Raw genomic sequence first — 19,665 nt, 5'->3', positions numbered from 1 at the left:
CCTTGATAATTAAATTAATTTGTTAAAGTTTGAGACAAAAAATTATAATATTAAATAATATAAAAATATATTATCCTTTTTGAAAAAAAAACTTGGTAATCCAAGGAAATGGAAATTAAACAAAATATTTTCGAAATTTTCACTTTTAATACGAAAATTTTTCGAAATCTGCTTTTATTAACAAAATTTTTATTTACTTTTTTATAGAAAATTTGCGTAATTTTTTAGAAAATTACGAAAAATTATCGTTTTACAGAAAAAATTTAAAATTTTTTTATTTAATATAAAATTTTTTTAATATTACCTTTTCAAAAATGTATTATTAAAAAAAAAGATTTTGAATTTTTTTTCCTTTTTGTAACAAAATTTATTTTATATTAATTGATTTCCTTTGTAAATTAGAAAGAATGTCTATCGCATTCGCTTTTTTCTCTATATAGAGAAAGACTATCGTTCGCGATCGCTCCTTTTCTATATCGATCGCAATCAATAGATCTTCTGTAAATAGAGAAAAATATTGATCGCCTCTATATCACGATCGAATGTTATATCTATATTGAGATGGACTATTGATCGATATTGGTTGTTTTTTCTATTTTTAAAGAGTATCTGTCGCGATCTTTTGCATTCTGTAAATAGAGAAAGACTATTGATCGAAATCAATATAAAGACTGTCGATCGCTATCGCGTAGATTCTCTACGTAGAGAAGGACTATTGATCGCGATCACTTGTTTTCTCTGTATAGAAAAGTAGAACCACTTTCATTCTATCGTTATCGTTTGTTTTGTCTATTTAGAGTAAGGCTATCAATCACGGTCTTTTGATTTCTCTATATAGAAATAAAATATTGATCTAGATTACTTGTTTTCCGTTTAAAGGGAAAGATTATCGATCGCTATCGCTGATTTTTTTTATATTTTAAAGAGTATCTTCCCTGATCGTTTATTTTTTATTAAATGAAAAGTTAATGGATCTTAATTGCTTGTTTTCTCCATGAAGCTAAAGACTTTCAATCGCAATCGCTTATTTTCTTCATTAAGAGAGAGAGAGAGACTAACGATCGCTATCGCTTATTTTATCTGCACAGAACATCAATCGCAATTGCTTGCTTTCTTTATATACAGAAAGAATATCGAAAGCGATCGGTTGTTTCCTGTTTATGGAGAAAGATCGATCGATCGATAGATCGTTATCGCATACTTCCACTTAACAAATAAAACATATCTATCGCGATCGCTTGTTTTCTATAAAAATAGAAAAACTGTCGATCTAGATCCCGCGATTACTTGGCTTCTATATATACTATAGATTAAGACTATCGATTGCAATCACTTATCACTCTGTATAAAAAAGACGATAGATTGTTTTTTCTATTTTCGGAAATACTTTCGATCTACAGTGATCAATTATTTTCTCATAAAGAAACTTTTAAAAGATTTAATTTTTAAACAAATTTTTGTTTATAGAAAATTTAAGGAGAAATACTTTTTAAAGGAACTTTTAGAAATTTGTTTCTATAAAAATATCTTCTCTTTATTATTTGAGAAATTTTCTAATATTAGTCATTTCTATTAAAAAATTATAAAATCTCTTTTAAAGAAAAATTTCAAAAAATTCTTTTTTTGTATAACATTTTCAAAAATATCTTTATTTTTTATAAAAAAATATTGAAATTTTTTTTTTTATTGTTTCTATAGAAAAAAAGAACTTAAAAATTTTAAGTTATAGTTTTCAAACTCCCTCAAACTTGGCAACTCTTATAAACGTTGTTAAACTTTAAAAAATATCTTTAAAAAGATTTTTCAAACCAAACAGATAAGTCTCTTCTGTCAACAAACGTATTTTCTTCTACAAAACTCATGTCATTTGTAATAGTTTGCAGGCAAAATCTAAAGCATACTTGTAGGCATTTAATAAAATTATAATATTAGGCTTTCCCCTTCAAGTAAACTTGTGTAAATCTGTTTTAATATAGAAGCCAATAAACAAATTGTTAATGAACTTTTTTTGCCTTTTAAATCAAGATTTCACTTTCTTTTAATTTATACAAAAATTCCTCAAGAATAAAATATTTTACTCTATATACATTTTATGGCAAATTATTAAATATTCTATAAACATATTTTTATTTATTAGAATACCATAAATTATTAATTGCACATATTGTGCTTTGAATAACAATTAATATTGAATGCTTTATAAAAAGATACTTTTAAAATGTTTAACTTTCTTTAGTTTATATTTATGCATTGCAGTTTTTTCTTTCATTGTTTCCCTTTAAGAAGTCTTTATTTATTGTCCCATAAATTGGTTTTTTTTTTTAAATTTATCGCAAATCTTCAGCAGTTTCTTGAACTTTTTATAATTCGTATAAATATAAATGACAATCAGTTTTATAGTTATTGTGCTTACAAAATCTTATTTATTGTACTGTTTTTGATTTTTTTCTTATTTCTTACTGTTTTTAAGCCACACTCTACTTAATGTATTTATAATTGGCTAACAAACACTTTTAAACGCATTCATACCATAAAATATATAGCACCAGACAAAAACTCAAATCAACAGAATGTTAAATGGTTTTATAGTGTTTGAGATTTTATTAAAGGTAAAAGATTTGAAATAGATTCAATTATTTTCTTTTTATGGAGAGAAACTCTGTTCATTATCGATGGTTTTTCTCCATACAAACAGGGAGTATCGATCGCGTTCGATTATTTTGTCTTACAAAGAAACACTATCAGTCTCGATCGCTTGTTTCCATATTAAGCAAGACTTTTAGTCGCAACCGCTATTGCTCATTATTTCTTGTTTTCTTAATCGATCGCAATCGTTTTTTTCTCTATATAGAGAAAAATTATTAAAATGATCTTTTAATTTTCCTATATAGAGAAAGTCTGTCGATCGCTTGTTTTTCGTATGTCGCAGAGGTGGAATATAGATCGAAATCACCAGTTTTGTCCATATTAAGCAAGACTTTTGGTTGCAACCGCTAGTGATCATTATGTTTTGTTTTCTAAATTGATAGTCTTGATTACGATCGCTATTTCTCTATATAAAGAAAGACTATATTTCTCTATATAGAAAAAGACTATCGATCATGATCGCCAGTCTTCTATAAAAAGATAAAGACTCGATTACGATCGCCAGTTTTCTTATATAAAGAGAAAGACTACCAATCACGATTGCCAGTTTTCTCCATATAGAGAAAGACTTTTGCTCACAATCGCCTGTTTGTCGTTTGTTTTTCTATATAGAGAAGGACTATCGGTAAGGACTAACGGTAACGGTCGCCAGTTTTCTCTACATAGAGAAAGACTACCGACTAGCGTGTTTTTTAAATATAAAGGGAAAGACTCTCGATCACAATCGCTAGTTTTTTTTATATAGAGACAGACTGTTGATCACGTTCGCTTGTTTTCTGTATATAGAGAAAGACTAGTTTTCCCAGTTTTCTCTAAGAAGAGAAAGACTATCGATCACGATCACCAGTTTTGTATAAAAAATCGATCAATATAGCCAGTTTTTTTCAATAAATTTATCTGTTTTTCTATATAGAGAAGTACTATCACAGTTTTTTTTATATAAAGAAAGACTATTGATGGTAATAGCCAGTTTTTATATATGGAAAGGCTCTCGATCACGATCGCACTTTTTTTGTATACAGAGAAAGACTATCGAACACGATTGTCACTTTTCTCTTTATAAAGAAGGACTATAGATCGACCTCTATCGATTTATATAAGTGAAGATCGATATACCAAGATCAATTGTTTTCTCTTTATAATGATATATTTTTGATCGCGTTCAATTGTTATCTGTGAAAAATGCAATCTGAAATAATGATCTGCCTTAAAAAACTTTAGTGCTCACAATCATTAGATCAGCACTGTTAAATCCGTCTTTTTGATGTTTAATGACGGGAGATTTTGTAAACACTTTAAAATATCTTGTACTTATATTACACTCTTAAAACCTACGATTTTTCCTCTTTTATTTTTTTGTCGATTTTTCTGTTTTGTAATTTTCCGCACTACAATAATTATAAACATATTTTGTGGTTTATCGTTTTATATTGCAGTATGTTTTTTTTGTTTTTATATGCCGACAGTAGTTTTCCATAATTATGTTGTACTTAAGTAATATTACTTTTTTATTTGAGCAAAAAATTGTAACCACTTTCTGTCATGTTTTTGTAACATACCTGTCTATTTACTTTTTTGTTTGCGAATTGGCTTCCTCAGAATAAGAACAAAATGCTTAATAAAAAAAGAGCTTTTGGCATTTGGCCCACAATTGTCTTTTCTAACATACCGGTGAATGAATAATTATGAACTTCTATTGCTTTTATTTATGGCAAACAATAAATAAATGGTCACTCAATTGGCTGGAGGCACACATTATTTATTGGCCTTTTAAAAAGTGTGACACTTTGAGGTCTTCTGGACAAAAGAAAAAGGTTTCTTTATTAAGTGTTTTGTGTTATTGATGATATGAAAATATTAAAAAAGCTATTCAATGAGTTAAAGAGCTTTGAGTGCTATCGAAGATCTTCTCTCTATATGCTGTTGATCGCTATCGATTAATTTTGCTATAAAACGAAAGTTCATTTCTCTGTACTGAGAAATACTGTTGATAATGATCGTTTGGTTTCTCTGTGTGTTGTTGATCATGATCGATAGGTTTCTCTGTATAGAAAAATAATATCTATTACGATCGATGGCCTTCGATTACTTAATCGACCACAATCGATGGATTTCTCTGAATAAGGGAAAACTGTTGATCACGATCGATAGGTTTCTCAGTTAACAGAAAGACTTCGATCATTACCGATAAATTTCTTTATTGAGTGCCGATTAATATTGATGGGTTTTTCTATATAAAAAAAGACTTCCGATCACGATCGGTCGTTTTCTTTTTATAAATTAAAACTTTCGATCACTGTCGATGGTTTCTCTGTATTGAGAAAGATTGACGATCACTATCTTTGGGTTTCTCTGTGTAGGGAAAGACTGTCAATCACGATCGATAGATTTCAATGTTTACATAAAGACTTCGTTTATGATCGATAGGTTTCGCTATATAGAGTAAGACTGCCGATCATGATCGTTGTTTTTTTGTATACAAGAAGAATTTTGATTACTATTTTTTAGTTTCTTTTTGGTATAAAGAAAGATTGTCGATCACTATCGTTAGCTTTCTTAGTGTAGTTCTTCAGTTCATTCCTAGATTATTCTCATTTATAATTCTTTAATTATATGTTATAGAATTACAGATTTATTTCACTTCATAAATCAGAATTAATAATTCTATAGAATTGCTTAAACGCTGACCATCATGCGCTCTTTCTATAATAATGATCCTAAAAACTATAATAGTTTTCAAAGAATTGAAAAAAATCTTAAACTAAGGATTCCTAAGAAAGAAATAAAATATGATAAAATAATAATAAATGATTGTTAATAAAAATGTAGGTTGTAATGATAGAGTAAACTAGAGAGAGAGAGAAGCGAGTGCTTACAGCAACACCACAAGATCGGCACTTAGCCCAAGTACTGCTGTTGATGATGATCATAAAGCTGACATGGCATAAATAAGGAAAAAAAGTAAAACTAACTGCCAGGCGGCTGCTGCTGCTGTTGGTGCTTAGTCAGGCCTGATGCCGTATTTTTTTAAATGAACTTTACGTTACGTCAAGTCAAGCTTAAATATATTTCTCTGTTTGCCTTTCTGGCCGTCCTTTACTATATGTTTGTATATAATATAAATGTTTGCCACTAAACTTCTAGCAAATAATTTATAACCATATAACCAGGAAACTTGTTAAACCAGCATCACGTTGTAATAATCATCGTCATCATTCTACTCATTCTCATCATCATTATCAACATCGTCAATCCGTAACATGAAGTAGACTTTAAAATCGAGAACAATTACACAAAAAGAATGATTCTGGCAAAAGAATGGAAGAAAAAAAAGAAACAGTTTTGTGAAAAAAAAAAGAAAAATTTTAATGTTGTGTAATTCATTTAGAAATCCTTCTATATAAGTTTAAGTATGTTTGTAAGGGGGATTCAAAAACTGCTGGAGTTTACTTTAGACGCTTCAACGTCAACTCAATGATCGTCAGCATCTCGTTAATATGTGTAAGTTTTGGACTGGTGTGTTTTTATTAGAAGTTATATTTTCTTTGTTGTTTCATTTGTAACATTAACTATTTTAAAGTGATCTTGTTTTTTATATCTATGATCATTGATCCGTCTTTCCATCAAGTAATATAAACTCTATATCTCGAAAGAGGAAAATCTACTGATTGATTATTATTTATTTTTTTGTATAGACAATGACTATTGATCGATTGCTTTCACTGTCGTAAAAAAATTACAGCGATAGACAGTGATCGATTGTTCTCTTTGTGTATGAAAAAATGATGAAGGTCTCAATGTATTATTATTTTCATTGATCCTTCAATGTACAGAAAAAGAACATTACTTAATGGCGATCGATATAAAGAAAGAACAGAAAGACTTCCGATCGATGGTTTTATCTGTTCAGACATCTCAAGAGTTGTATTTGCACATAAAACGAATGGCGATCGATATTTCATATATATATATATTATACAAAACTAAAGATCTCTCTTTAGAGAGAAATACTATGAATACTACTTAAAATCAATGAAAACTCTCTGAGATCTAAAAAACTTTTTTCAGAAGAACTCAAATAGAAAATTACCGACCGATGCTCTATATGTATAGAAAAAGAATATCGATCGAGGGCTATAGATAGATACGAAACTAATAATAGCTTTCATAATTTATTCTTTGTAATTGTATAGAGTACTTTTCAGTCGTTGTTGCTTAATCAAGAATTTTATTATTTATTTCATATTGCATAAACAAAAGATCATGAATTTCTAACTAACCCTGGAGTGAGTACTAAGTTAAATACAGAAATACTCATATAGACTGGTAGTATTTTATCGCAGACAAAAGATCTTGTTGCCACAAGTAGGAAAAAATAATAAACGACAAGAAAATTCAAAGCAATTTTTAACTTGGAACAGCATCTCTTTTTTAAAGTTAAAAATATATTAAGGGTATTCATAAGAAAGAAAAAATAGAAAAATCTGTAAAATTTTTTGTGAAAAAATAAAATATCTTTTTTTTCCTTTTGCTTTTGTTAGTGATTACCCCTAATAGGTTTTTTTTGTTTATTCCTAGTTAAGTTTATTAAATGCATAGACTTCATAAAACATTGTTGCAAATTATTGTGTAAATTTGATATACAATCTGAAGAACAAGTTCATAATGACAGCAGAAAAAACTAAGGAATAAAGATTGAAAGCTTCTGCTTTCAGAGAAAAGACACTTTTGCTATAAATTTTAGAGGATTGTTAGAGACGTAATAATAAAAATAGTGTTTCTGTAAGGTCATTAATCAAAAATTTAAAAACATGTTCTTGATTTTATATACTTAATGATATAATGGTTAACGTATTCCAATAGTTTTAACTTACAAGAGATAATTTATGTGGTTCAGAAGGGGTAATTTTCAGACAAAACGCAAAGATCGCCTAGGCCCATCAAAGTTTCAAGACGACGAGTTGGAGCCATTACTTTTGTTTGATTGTTGTAGAATTTAACAAAAACTTGCTTAATCATTGCGACTTAACATAATTCCTTAAAAAATGGGAAATCGGATGCCATTCGAATTGAAACCGAGAGGCCTTATCCGCCCTACCCCCACCGACTAATATTAGTTTCGATCAATACATAATTCTTTTTCTGGGAATTGAGAAGCTTGAGAATAGCATATCCGAAATTGGCCTAAAAAATGGCAGTTCTTATACAATGGTATCCATATGTTGCTAGAAGGCTGAGAAAAAAATCGTCAGAATTATTTTTGTATAGATCGATGCTGAACACACTTTCTGAGATGAGAAACATGGTATCCGAAATTAGCATAATTCATTTTTGGCTTTAAAAGATGAAAAGTTCTTTTAGAAAAATGGTAAGAGGAATATAGTCAAGTCTCTGGGATACTTCTCACTTTAAGACAGGATGTCCGAAATTGTTTTGATTTGTTATTGGCTTTAAATATAAGAAGTTCTTTTGACCTTATATGGAAAAATATGATAAAGTCATGTGACTTATTTTTGTATCGATAGTTGCAAAAATCACTGCGATACGCATCACTTTAAAGCATCATATTCGAAATTGGTCTCAAAAGATGACCAGTTCTTAAGGCTCGTTATATATATGTTGCCAGAAAGATCGTCGGACTTTACTTTGTATTGATCGATACTAAAAAAAATTTCGGCGATACACTTCACTTGAGAAGTAGTTATACGAAGTTGGCTTGGTCCATTTTTGAATTAAGATGATGAAAAGTTATTCTAGCGCGGCATGAAAGAAGGAAAAAGAAAAGTATTGAGATCACCCCTGTTTGCTTGTATCGATGTAAAATACTCTCTCTCTGTGATACTCTTCCCTTATGAACAGGGAGTCCGAAATAGGACTGATTCTTTATTGGCCTTAAAATATGAACATTTTCTTTTAATGCGCAGTTCATGTATTATAAAAAGGAGGGAAAGGGAGAGTATTCGAGTCAGTGCTGTTTGTTTCGCACGATATAGAACACTTTCTCTGGGATACGCTTCACTTTAGAACAGCATGTCCGAAATTGGATTTATTTGTTATTTTCCTTAAAATATGAACATTTATTCTGGTTTGGAGTCCTTATACTACCTGAAAGATTGGAATCATGGGATCATCTATTTACTACGTGTTTCGATCAATGTATGCCTGCATTGATGGAAACACGTAGTAAATAGATGATCCATGATTCCAATCTTGCCAAACTTTCTCACTTCTGAAAATGATGAAGAAAATGGGACTGATTCTCTCTTAGCTTCAAAGTATCATCAATATAATGTGTTTTAAAAATCTTTCTCTCTCTCTTATTATAGGGAAATCAATAAATTTTCTTGACCTTTGACCTAAGACAATTCTACTTTATCATTTTCTTTTTTTAATCTCTAGCAACAGTATTTCCTCAAAAGTAATTTGCAATACAACTGTTTTATTTTTTAAACAAAACTTTTTCATTATAAAAATAAGAATAAAAATGATTCATTAACATAATTGTATGACTGTGATTACAATAAACAAGAAATGCGTGAATAAATGTCGCCTCTATATCTGGCCCAATCGTACAATGAATGTCTCACAATAAGTCTGTCTGTTCGATTGCCTCCGTCTACACATTCACACACACACACACACTTGCAGCAAGGTGTGATAAGAACACAGCCAATATTTTAATGTGATTGTTATTGGCTGTCACCTCATTTTGTGGCATACAACATAGACAGACAGTGTTAAATTAGTGTTATTGTAATGTTACTGTAAATTAGTGTCTGAAATTAGTATTTAAATTGATATTTTTAGAATTTTACGTAGAAATAGTTTTATTTGATTTATTTTTCAGTTGTTTTTACTTATCACCAAAAGTCAATGATAAAAAAAAGAATTCTTTTTTTTCTTATTTTTTTTTAAGATTTAACTGACGCCACAATTCTAAATAAAGAATAAGAAAAAATTATATATACATATACCCCTAACACAGCATTAGATTTAGAGGAGAAAAAATGTAAATGAATTTTTTTGTTTTCTGGATTCTAGCCTTTTCCTGTTTGACTCTTAAAGGCCACTCACTTACTCACAGCCTCCATGAATCATCAGCTAGTTAGTCTTATTGTCAGTATTTAATTCTTAAATTTTAGCTTCTAAATAAAAGCGAAAGAAAAACATCAAAGTCTGCAACATGAAATAAATGTTGCAAGTCTAAGTCATTGTCGTTGTTCCTCCGCTCTATGAGATAAGCTTCGAGAAAAGAACGAAAACAAAGATTGTGGTTATTGTTCTGTTTAGACTTCTTAAGGATTTGACGTTTGTTATTTTGTTGTCGTTCCCCTACTAGTTGCTTGCTGTGTGCAACTTTCTAAGATATGCAACAGATATTTCTGTTTGAAATTCATTCAAATTATTTCTTTTTATTTTACCTACTTTTCTTTGTGCAGTACATGTTGCTTCGTTTAGCTTAGTTTCACATAAAAAACAAATTCATACAAATGTTTTAGAAAATCTTTAGAAGTCTTTTGTTTTCTTCCATTGCTTAAATTATATCTAGAATATGCGGGTGTTGGTATTCTCTTATTAAAGTGTTATGTATGGGAACTGAAATAAAATGCAAACAGTGAGTTTTTTTATAAATACAAAAGGTTAAATTTTAATAAGTGATGCATTTAAGTAAGAAAAACAGAGGTTCTTAATTGTTATTTTCTGAATCATATAAGTCCAATAGATACTTTATTATATTTAATGAAATTCAGAACGAATTAAAGATCAGATGATATTGTACTCTCTGGTGCACGCTTCACTTCAGAACATAGTGTCCGAAATTGACTCGATTAATTTTTTGCTTTAACATAAGGATTCTTCTGTTGTAAAGTCCCTACGTTGTCAGAAAAATGGATTAATATGGATACTCTTTTGTTTTGATCAGTGCAGGCATACTTGTTCTCTTGACTCTCTTTTGATCTCAAAAGATCAACAATGAAATCTAAGAATTATTATTAAACACGATCTATTAACCGAAATGTATGAACAAAACTTGAAATGTCTTAAAATTAAAACTGTTATCAAGGAAGTTAAGACTTTTCTGCATGAAATCTTCTGAATATAATCCATCTTAAGTTTTGATAAAATTTGACAGTTTTACCCTTTATAAAGCGCTTTAAACTAGTTTCTTTTCGTTATAATCTTTAAGATTTTATTTAAATCAAGGGTTCTGAACTAGGTCTTATATATTATGAATTGTAAAATCGATTGATGCCGAATGAACTCTCTGGTTTAAGCTTCACTTCAGAACAGGGTGAGCGAAATTAATTTGATTATTTTTTGGACATAACCTAAGAGGTCTTTTGGTATGGAGCCTCCGGATTAAGGCTTCATCGAGTATCCTAAAGAGATAACATATTGGTATTTGGATCTGCTTTGGTAGCTCAGTATAATTACGCAATTTTTCAGATTAAATTTTAAACTGGTCGTTTTTTATCTTATGACTCAGAGAATTGTTTTCCCTAAGGGATCTGGAGACCTTTGGGAAAATCGTTCAGATTTTAGCTTCATCATGAATATTACAGCGAATCTGAAGTAGAACGCCTAGTTGTTCGACCGGGTCTGTTATCTCTGGTACGAATCGTACTCACTTGATCGGCTTAAGATCTATAAGACTTTAACAATTCTAAAATAATCACTTTGCTTATTAATATTGTGAATCTAGAATCGATTTCTCTTTTGTAGGCCCTTTTCAAAATGGCGTATAAAGAGTACTCCCTAGGGTAGGTAGATGAGGGCTTGTTCAAAACTAATCCGAATATATGGAACAAAAACAAACACCATTTAACATTGGTTTGTCCTTAGCATGTATATTATTGGTAACATAATCCAAGCTATGGAGAGAAAAAAACATGATCCAAACCTGCATTATATAGGATTACTATACGAATCATTTTCTCCAATAATGTTTACATGAAAGTAGGTTTGAAATTATTTTATTGGATCATGTAGTACAAACATTTTTTGCGGTGGTCCTGAGATCTCTAAACTTAGTCTTTTAAGAAACCTGTAGTTATCACTATAATCAAATGTTTTCATATTAAAGGCCTTTTAACAAAGGTTTATAAGACAAATTTTCATTAGAATTTTGTTCTATAAACCTTTGATAAATTATTCTTATTTATAATTATTATAATTAAGGCGATATAAGACTTCTAAAAATATGATACATTTTTAAAAAAGTATTTTTCTAAAATTTTAAATTATGAAAAACAATTGGGAAACTCTGCTTACAAGTTAATTAGTTAAAAATAAACTGCCTATAAATATTTTGACATTATTATTGTTGTTGTAGTATTTTGTCTTGTTTTTTGTTGTATTCATATATTTTTTTTTTTGCATACTTTCTTTTAATTTCTTTAATAATTGTTGTATTTCTGTTACTCTTTTTTGTTAATTATGTACAAGAGTACATATATTGCGCACACACACGTAAATTAAGTTGATGTTTGTCATTTAAAATAAACCAAAATTAAGGTTTTTTTAGTATGACGTGAGCATTAAAACAATTAAGACGTAAATGCGCCGGCGCATAGAGATAAATTAAAGAAAATTTTACTATAATAAAAAATGTATAATTTGTAGTAACATGAAAATAATTAAGCAAAAATTAATGATATGAAATAATTAATCATGCGATGCAAACAATAAAAAATAAAGTGATAAAATAAAATTGAAAATAATACAAACTAAGTCAGGAAGTCACTAAAATAAAAATGACTTTCAATAGCACAATAACAATAATAATATATTTTTTTGAATTTTTTCATATGTTGTGTTGCAAAATATTGTTTTTTTATATATAAGAGTTTGAGTAAAAACTGTGAAATTTTTAATAATAGAAAATTCTGTATTGCATAAAAAATCATAGCTCTTTACGGATTACCCTGTCTATTATCTTTAAAAGTTATTTGAAATTTTTCCTTTAAAAGCTTTGATGCTTTTTTTATGTTTTAAACCAAAAACGAAGAAGAAAACTATGCGGAAAACTGCAAACATAAAAGACAAATACTTATTATGATATAAAAGAAGAAAGAAAGAAAGAAAAAAAAGAAGTTTAATTAAAAAATACTAATTTTTATTATCACACCATAATTTTTTATTTTATTATATTTTTTATCATTAAAAAAACAACAAAACTGCATTTATTTAAACAAATTTGGCTATAAAACCCCACTTCTGCTTTCTGCCTTTGCCATAATTATGGCAGACAATAAATGTTTGTGTATGTCTGCTGTTAAATATCACATATTTGGTATTGATATTGACATCAAATATTTTACCATTTTTAGTTAATGATTGCATTTGGTGTTTTGTTTTAAACTGGCCAATTGAAAAAAAAATAAATAAATAAACTATTTCCGAATTCAGACTAGTAAAGTCATTGAACTTAGAAAATAACAACTTTATTATGATGGAATTATTTTATTTTTACAAGAATTTTGTGTAACAACTATGTTTTCTTGTGTAGGCTGGTTGTTGGGAAATCTAATCTTGACAAGTCTAGTAAACAGAGTGACACAGAATATAACGGCCAAGGAATTCTGTGGAAGTTTTATGGTGGAAATCAAAAGTTAATTTCACAATTCGTTTTGTAAAATATGTGCTACGCTCAGTATCCGGTACCAAATTTTCATATTAATTACGAAATTACTCATTCAAAATTAAGGATTCAAGCTCTACTGGTTTCCTAGATACACCAATTTTTGTATTTAATTCATATAGGAGGTGCCACGCCCCTTATTGCCTACTTACCATTATAATAACCAATTTTTCACTTGAATGTTAAAGTCTTTCATTTAAGGATTCTAGCTTTAATAGTTTCTTAAATATATATGGGATATTCGACTTCTTAGGGTCTCAAATGTTTAATTTCACGGTCTGAAAAGAGTAAAACTAGAACATATATCTTTAAGTTCTCATTCTCTCATTCTTCAATCAAATCAAATCATCTTTTCGGAATTTTTGATCTCTCCTGACAGTAGTGATTCAGTTCATGTCTAAATTCTACCGTAGTAATGAGACATTCGACTTCTTAGGATCTCACATTTTTATTCTCAAGTTCGGAACAGTTCTTCTGATTGTGAAAAAAAGGTCACTAAGTTTTCTTTTTAAAAACGTTTGATCCACAGTAGCGATTCAGAAGTGTTAAGAGATTAAGCTATAATTTGTCTCAAACAGTTAACAACATATATGTTTCATATCTCTTACATCTCATTATAATACAAGGAATCTCTTCTGCTTCCTAACGTCTCGAATTTTTAATGCTCAGAAATTATTCAAAAGAAATTCTCTTTATTCTGGTAACAGAAGTTATTAAGCTTTTTAGAGACACAAATCTTTGATCTCAGAAATCGTTTAATGCAAGTCGAATTGTATATTTTCACGACCAAAATTTGATCTTTTCCTATTGTGGTCTAAGTTTTATTCTATCGTTAAAAGATATACACCACTATCAGCATGACATTTTGTTATTGGAACAGATATCGGCATAGATTTTTAAATAAGCAGAGATCAACTAGGAATTCGGGATCCAAATCCAATATAATATCTTTTGACTTTAAAATCATATAATTCTCCTACTGATTTTGTTTCTTGTGTGAACGTAATTATAAATGTAAACAAGATATCTAAAATGATCTTTCTCTATCTCTGCTCTAAGTACATTAATCTAAAATTACTAAATTATTTTTTTTAATCAAATCTTATGTCTAGACTTTGAGAAAATTTCAGTGCTCGTTTAAAATTACCAATTTTTTTCACACCTGTCCACTTTGCTTTTCGACCATTATTCTTGTCAATATAATTGAAATTCATTATATACTCATACATAAATAATAATGATAAATTTTTGAAAAAAATACCAAATAAATTGTTTATTTGCGTGTGTTGCATTTTTATGTAAATATTATGAAATCTAAAAATGATTTTAGCAAAAAAAAAAAAAATATTATTATTATTAATGTTGCAAGAAAACAAAAATCAATTTAATGCGGCCATTAAATTGATTGCAGATTATGAGATAATACATTAAATTTGGAGTAGACGTTGGAAAAGTTGTATGTAGTGTTAACTATAATTAAGATTTTTTTAAAAAAAGTTGAGTTTAAATTTTTTTTTAAATGAAAATTGGGGTCAAAATTTGTGCAGCTATTAAATAAATTATTATTTGGTAAACGAAAGAGAAACTAGTATTTATTGGTATGTTTGCATTAAAAAGTAAAATTTTATAAGATTTATTATGGAGAAACTGAAAAAAGATGCTAAATTAGATTATGCAAGTGATAGGCAAAGAGCTACAAATGATTCAGAATTGCTAGAAACCCCGACACTACTATTATACTGAAATTTAGCAACAACATTTAGTTGTAGTTGTAATTTACACTAACATATTGTTGATTCATTTCTCTTTGAGAGAGTTCTCTTTCTGGTCTCCTTTGCTTTAGAACATGCATCGGCAGACAGTAACAAATATACTCAAAAAGTGAGCAAACTCAAACACATTAGCGGACAACTCTGTTATTAAAAGCAACACCATTTAGTTGTAGTTGTACTTTTCACTAACATATTGTTGATTCATTTTACTTTTAGAGAGTTTTCTTTCTGGTCTCCTTTGCTTTAAAACAGGCATCGCAGACAGTAACAAATTTGCTCAATAAGTGAACAAACTCAAATTTTTGATTTGAGGGTCTTAAGAATGTTTAGATAAGAAAGTGATAAGCATTACAAGCAGGTTTAACTCTTTTTTCAATAATACCCGCAGTTCGAATAACTTAATTACGTTTATTTCTTTTTTTCTCTCATACCTGCAAACCATAACCTATTTACAGTTTATTTTAATTACCTTAATCTATTAAATATTCTAATAAATTTCAAACAACTGTTTTCAAGTGAAATTGCTGCAATTGCAAAAAGTACTTTTTTCAAGGTCTCCTTACAGCAGCAGCTTTACTCGTTTACACGAGCAGAGCCACAACATTTTTGCTCAAGAAATTATTCATAATTGTTTTTTGTCTATAAATTTTAATTTCTAACAATTTATTGCTTCAGCAAGTGCACTTAGCAAAGCATACAAAATATTTAAATGTAGAACATTTACATATATTTTCTTTCTAGTTTATATTATTTATTAATAATTTGTTTATTTAATGAATATATTTTTGTTGTTGCTCTGTTTTTTTGTTTGTTTTTAAAATTATCTTTTTATTAAATGCAATTTAAGAAAAAGATGACACAAATATAAAAATAAATAAAAATTTACACACGAAAATTATAAACATAAACACATCCGAACATCACCGCTGTTTCGAGTCAACACTTTGTGACAAAAACGTAATTTATGACAGCAACAAGAGCAGTAGCTAAAGAATATGTAAATTGTTGTGTTATATTAAATTTGATACTTTCGTAAAATGTTTAAAAGAAGTGTTTTTTTGTTTTCTCATTTGCCTGTAAATGTGTATATTTTTCCGTGGAAAAATTATAATTAATTCACCTACAACTGTTGATCTTAAAGAGAATAATATTTGGACAGAGATTAGTTTCATTATTCGGCACGAGGAGACATAAGTATTCTTTTGTAATTTTACACAGTAGGAGACTAAAAGCACAGTGGGATGATTGAAGGAAGATATTTTGAAAAAGGGAAATTGGACGAAAATTTTTAATAAATTTTCTATAAACTTAATAGAGGGCTAAACAGTTGAAGCGGATGCAACTATAGACTACATATTGTATTGGAATTTCAAGTAGCAAGGTGCCACGCCCACATACAAAGTTAGTCTTAAAAATGTCATATCTAAGAAACTGCAACAGCTATAGGACATCTTCGACTTAAATAAGAATATTTGTGGACAAAATGGGCGGAATGGACATGGCACTTTACTCATTGGGTATATATCAAGTCAGTATATCTGAAAATTTTCTATATAAAGAAAATTTATTAAAAATATTCTTTATAAAGAAAATTTTTAAAAAATATTCTATATAAAGAAAATTTATTAAAAATTTTCGATAAAAAGAAAATTTATTGAAATTTTCTATTCTACAAAGTGTTGAATTTATTGAAAATTTTCTATAAAAAGAAAATATATTGAAAATTTTCTATAAAAAGAAAATTTATTAAAAATTTTCTATAAAAAGAAAATTTATTGAAAATTTTCTATAAAAAAAAAAATATTGAAAATTTTCTATAAAAAGAAAATTTATTGAAAATTTTCTATAAAAAGATAATTTATTGAAAATTTTCTATAAAAAGAAAATTTATTGAAAATTGTTTATATAAAGAAAATGTATTGAAAATTTTCTATATAAAGTAAATGTATTGAAAATTGTCTATATAAAGAAAATTTATTAAAAATTTCCTAAAAAATTAAAATTTTCTATATAAAGAAAATTTGTTGAAATTTTTATATAAAATATTTTCCATTAAAAAAAAAATTGTTGAACATTTTATATTTAAAGAAAAATTCTTTATAAAGAAAAAAATTTCTACAAAAATAAAATTTTTTGAAATTTTTAAATTAAGAAAATTTACCGACATTTTTCTATATAAAGGAAATTTATTGATATTAATGGAATTTTATAATAAAGAAATCTATTTTTTCGAAAATTTTTAATTAGAAATTTACCGAAAATTTTATCTTAAAATAAAATTAGGAAAAGTTTACTTTAAATAGAAAATTTATTGATCAATTTTCTCTATATAAAAGAAATTTCAAAAATTTTCTCTTAAAATAAAATTAGCAAAAATTTACTTTAAATAAAAATTTACTTTAAATAAAAATTTATCGATAAATTTTCTAAATAAAGGAATCTTTTTCCCTTAATTTTATTAAAGCTTTATTGCAAATAGAAAATTTGTCTTTAAAAAGAAAATTTTATTTTAATTAATTATGAATGATTTAAAAATTTACTTCAAATATAAAAATTATCGAAAATTTTCCTTAAATAGATTTTCTCTAAACAGAAAATTTATTAAAAATTATGGAATTTTTAAAAATTTCCAACAATTGTAAAAATTTATCAAAAATTAAAATCCAGAGCTTTGTTGTGATTTTTAATGCAATATTGCTATTTATCATTCTGTTATTAACATTTTCATTCTCTTAAGCTTTAAATAAGTAGTAAAGAGCGAACACGTATGTAAAAAAACTGCACAACCGGCTTAATTATAATTACAAAATCTTGACTTAATTTAAAATATACGATTTCCTATACAAATACTAAATAAAGTACGTGCATTACAGAACACATGGTTAAATAGCAACAACAACATAAAAGAAAACAACAATAATAAGGAAAAATATTAACAGAAACAAAAACTAAACCAGTTATTTAACTACAACTTAAATCAGCCAGTCAAACAACAATAGTTTATTAAATTCAACAAAAACACTTGATCAATGATCAATTCCCCCCAAAAAAATCAAAGAGAAATATCTGAAATCTCTCACACTCTCTCTCTAACTCATGCATTTGCCCATACATATTTACAAACATTTGGAAATGGATGTATGTATCTTGTTAAAAGGGGGGATCGTCTCTGTTAATAAAATATCTACATAACATTGTTTCTCTCTTAGTTGCTGTTAAAGCTTAACCATAGTAAAATACATTTATTTTATTTTGTCTTTCTTATCTATTCGATTGAATGTTAAAATTTCTGTTCAACATTTTAAATACGAATTTCAGTCAACGCCGTATATTCGATTCAAAAACAACGACCGTTTTACGCGACGGTAGAAAAACAGCGTTTTCCTTTTAATAAAGAGAATTTAGCTTTTTAAAAATTAAAAAAAAAAATAAACTATCAAAATAAATAAACGTGAATTTGATTGTAATTATTATGCATATAAAACAAATTTAAAAAAATATATATATTTTTACAATCGCTTTACAAGTGTAAATAATATATACATATTTACAAAAAGAATAAAACAGAAATTTTAAAAATAATCAATATTTATTATAGATAAAAGGAAAGTGATCTCATGAACAAAAATATATTTAAAAATCAAATTTGAGCAGATATTTTTGTTAAACATATAAAAACGGAAAAATTTTACACGACAACTATTTTTATTTAAAAGGTTTTTTTGAAAAGAATTTTAATAAAAAGACACAAATTATTAATATTTTTTTTAATAATTCAAAGTAAAAGTTCAACTTTATTGTTTACGCCAAATAAAAAAAAAATAATTTATTAAAAAGACCTTTTTATTCAATCCTCTGTTTTAATATTCAATTTTTATTGAAACAAGTGTTTTTTTTAATTCTTTGTTTAGTTTTTTATAACAGTTTTTATTTTTGCAAATTTATAATACAATTTATTCCATTCATTGAAACAAAATGTATAAATTGCATAATATTTATTACTATTTCTTTACTGATAGTGATTCATATAGAAAAAGAGGAGTAACGCTTGATTGTCATTTACACTTATTGATTAATTGTTTAAATTGATAAAAAAAAACAATTATACAGTTAATTTATTTCCCGGTTTTTTGAAAAGAGTTCCATTCCTGTACAATTTTTATAGAATCAAATAATTTGTTTATAACAACTGATTTAAACAATTTATTCAATTCAATATTAATTAAACGTTTATTTTCACTAATTGTTATAATTATAATAATGAAATGAAAATTATTGTTTAATTCAAAATCATTCTGTTATCAATAAAAATTTTAACTTGAAACAAGGTCAGTGCCTTGACTCCTAAGACACTCATATACCCAATTATAGCCAGGTTTATAATCCAGACAATACTATAGATAACAGAATTTATTCTTAGACTTTAGTCCACTAACTTATACTAGCCTATTAAGAAGACTCCAGCCTGGAGTACAAACTAACTATAGAGTAGACTACAGACTAGACTATAGACTAGACTATAGACTAGACTATAGACTAGACTATATACTAGACTATAGACTAGACTATAGACTAGACTAGACTATAGACTAGACTATAGACTAG

General features: G+C 27.4%; 1 protein-coding gene and 1 long non-coding RNA gene across 13 annotated transcripts in view; both read left to right on the top strand.

Annotated features, from left to right (window-relative positions):
• The window catches only part of LOC111675850 (supervillin), a 330,599-nt gene that overhangs the window by 291,584 nt on the left and 19,350 nt on the right, over nucleotides 1-19,665 (top strand). The window lies entirely within an intron of this gene.
• Nucleotides 17,698-18,776, top strand: LOC124419949. Its single transcript, XR_006940936.1, has 2 exons — nucleotides 17,698-18,523; nucleotides 18,659-18,776. It is a non-coding gene; the product is annotated as an uncharacterized LOC124419949 (long non-coding RNA).

Source organism: Lucilia cuprina, chromosome 5 (genome assembly GCF_022045245.1).
Source record: "Lucilia cuprina isolate Lc7/37 chromosome 5, ASM2204524v1, whole genome shotgun sequence".
NCBI classification, from domain to species: domain Eukaryota; kingdom Metazoa; phylum Arthropoda; class Insecta; order Diptera; family Calliphoridae; genus Lucilia; species Lucilia cuprina.
The sequence above is the reverse complement of the archived record's forward strand: the minus strand, read 5'-3'. Positions and strand labels throughout refer to the sequence as shown.